The 3,356-nt window shown below is 45.2% G+C and overlaps 1 pseudogene; it reads right to left on the bottom strand.

Annotated features, from left to right (window-relative positions):
- Positions 1-240: 240 nt before the first annotated feature.
- Positions 241-358, bottom strand: LOC126089633 (5S ribosomal RNA; annotated as a pseudogene).
- Positions 359-3,356: the final 2,998 nt, after the last annotated feature.

The following is a 3,356-nucleotide window of genomic DNA, read 5'->3' on the forward strand; positions in this document are numbered from 1 at the left end:
TTATTTTATGATATAGGTCATTAGATGTGTTTTTGAAGGCACTCCGTCTTCAGGCCACAAGTGGCCCACCGGGACCATCCGACCGCCGTGTCATTCTCGGATGAGGACGCGGATAGGAGGGGCGCGTGGTCAGCACACGGCTCTCCCGGTCGTTATGATGCTTTTCTTTGACCGGAGCCGCTACTAGTCGGTCTAGTAGCTCCTCAATTGGCATCACGAGGCTGAGTGCACCTCGAAAAATGCCAACAGCGCATGGCGGCCCGGATGGTCACCCATCCAAGTGCCGGCCACGTCCGACAGCTCTTAACTTCGGTGATCTGACGGGAACCGGTGTATCCACTGTGGCAAGGCCGTTGCCTGTTTTTGAAGGACTGATACCTTTTTCTGATTCTGAGGAGGAGCCCATCATATGTTTGGTTCCTGTTATCGAAAAGAACTTAGTGAACATGGCCGAATGATGGAATTCAGGAGAAAGATTATTGTTCGGATGGAGAGCGACTGTCTCTGCCCCAAAGATATACTACTTCTAAAATGGCTATTTGTTCTATCCATCCTAACATCAACACTCTTCCTGTAACCACGATACAAAAGCACCTAGTTTCATCTTGGCTGAATTGTTTGTAGTCAATATTTCACTTTTAAGTAAAGCAACTCCCCAGTCCAAGAGAAAAGAAGACCTGCGTCTAAAAAATAAATTTTAAAGACGGCGAAATATTTACGAGATGTAGGAGAAGTGACAACAGCGAAAAACTGAGCATCAGGAAGTAGATGAAGGTTAGGTACTATCTAAGCAGCATAATAATCTATCACGGATGGACCAAGGAGGATATGAACAGCAGACTAGCAAAAGGAGTACTCCTAGCCGACAGAAGTTTACTTGCAGGTGCTACTCTGAGGTGAAGATATTGGTGCTGGTGAGTGATTCGCGGTGCGCCACATGAAACCAGTCAGAAGACTGATGAATCAAAATAAAAATAAAAAATAGCCCTGCTTCCTGAATCTTATTTCTCAATTCTTCAGAAATTCAGTAAAAGGAAGATTTTACTGGATTCGGTAAGACGTACTTCTGTCTCTTCCAAGTTGGTTTTTCACATGTGCGGCTACACAGATCAGGGAGGGACCTGTAAGGGCTATAAGTTTAAAAAAAATACAAAATGAAGAAAATACGAAACCTTTCCTTTGGCCCTATTGTCTCAAAAAAAATGTACTTTTGCTTTAAGTAATACATTGAACACTGTATCGGTACTGCATCTGACCATAACATACGCACGGCTAAATACACAACTGGACATTAAAATTGCTACACCATGAAGATGGCGTGCTACAGACGCGAAATTTAACCAACAGGAAGAAGATGCTGTGATATGCAAATGATTAGCTTTTCAGAGCATTCACACAAGGTTGGCACCGCTGGCGACTCCTACAACGTGCTGACATGAGGAAAGTTTCCAACCGATTTCTCATACACAAACAGCAGTTGACCTGCGTTGCCTGGTGGAACGTTGTTGTGATGCCTCGTGTAAGGAGGAGAAATGCGTACCATTACGTTCATGACTTTGATAAAGGTCGGATTGTAGCCTATAACGATTGCGGTTTATCGTATCGTGACATTGCTGCTCGCGTTGGTCGAGATCCAATGACTGTTAGATTATGGAATCGGTGGGTTCAGGAGGGTAATACGGAATGCCGTGCTGGATCCCAACGGCCTCGTATCACTAGCATTCGAGATGACAGGCATCTTATCCGCATGGCTGCGTGCAGCCACGTTTCGATCCCTGAATCAACGGATGGGGACGTTTGCAAGACAACAACCATCTGCATGAACAGTTCGTTGACGTTTCCACCAGCATGGACTATCAGTTCGGAGACCATGGCTGCGGTTACACTTGACGCTGCGTCACAGACGGGAGCACCTGCTATGGTGTATTCAACGACGAACCAGGGTGCACGAATGGCAAAACGCCATTTTTTCGGATAAATCCAGGTTCTGTTTACAGCATCATGATGGTCGCATCCGTGTTTGGCGACATCGCGGTGAATGTACATTGTAAGTGTGTATTCGCCATCGCCATAATGGCGTATCACCTGGCGTGATGGTATGGAGTGCCATTGGTTACACGTCTCTGTCACCTCTTGTCCGCATTGACGGCACTTTGAACAGTGGACGTTACATTTCAGAGGTGTTACGACGCGTGGCTCTACCCTTCATTCGATCGCTGCGAAACCCTACATTTTAGCAGGATAATGCACGACCGCATGTTGCAGGTCCTGTACGGGCCTTTCTGCATACATAAGATGTTCGACTGAGGCCCTGGCCAGCACATTCTCCACATCTCTCACCAATTGAAAACGTGTGGCCAATGGTGGCCGAGCAACTGGCTCGTCACAATACGTCAGTCACTACTCTTGATGAACTGAGGTATAGTGTTGAAGCTGCATGGACAGCTTTACCTATTCACGCCATCCAAGCTCTGTTTGACTAAATGCCCAGGCGTGTCAAGGCCGTTATTACGGCTAGGGGTGGTTGTTCTGGATACTGATTTCTCAGGATCTATGCACCAAAATTGCGTGAAAATGTAGTCATATGTCAGTTGTAGTACAATATATTTCTCCAATGAATACCCGTTTATCATCTGCATTTCTTCTTGGTGTAGCAATTTTAATGGCCAGTAGTATATTTATATTTAAATCAGGAAACCACAACTAGAAACGATTTCTCGTGATTCATTTCTGTATGAATGAACATAAACAATTACCCATGAGTGCCCAACGAATTTTCTATTCATTTGTGCTTTGCACAGGAACAGAAGGCGTGACTTGATAGATAACCACTTCGCGAGCAGGGTAACGCCCGAGGCGATTATACCGATACTGGGAGACTGACATAATAACTGCGAGGTTTGCGTACCAATTATAGAACCATTGCGAGACGCTAAACAAACTGACAGCAATGCACTCAGAGTAATTTGCAGTAAGGAAACCTCTCATACGGAGGTAGGAAATTTAGCAGGTGGCAACGACGCCGCCGAATTTGTCCCCATACACTGGTTCAACTGCCAACCGATAATCGTTAATCAAATACCTAAGTCACGTCTTTGTCGCGTAACCGAAACGAATCCATATGTCGGCACGTTGGACAGAATCATCTCACGGGCATAAATACTGACAAGAGAACTTCCCCCGTGTTGTGCCAGAAAGCTTGTATTGGGTGCCGGTGTAATTAATGGTTCACAGTAAAGTTACTACAGAATGTCTCGGCATTGAACTTTCTAGAAACATGTCAGTCCTCGATGGGGATCAAAATGAAATTTCATAAGCAATGCACAAGGAATCAGTAGACTGGAAAATGATTGAAT

The sequence above is a fragment of the Schistocerca cancellata genome, chromosome 6, assembly GCF_023864275.1.
Source record: "Schistocerca cancellata isolate TAMUIC-IGC-003103 chromosome 6, iqSchCanc2.1, whole genome shotgun sequence".
NCBI classification, from domain to species: domain Eukaryota; kingdom Metazoa; phylum Arthropoda; class Insecta; order Orthoptera; family Acrididae; genus Schistocerca; species Schistocerca cancellata.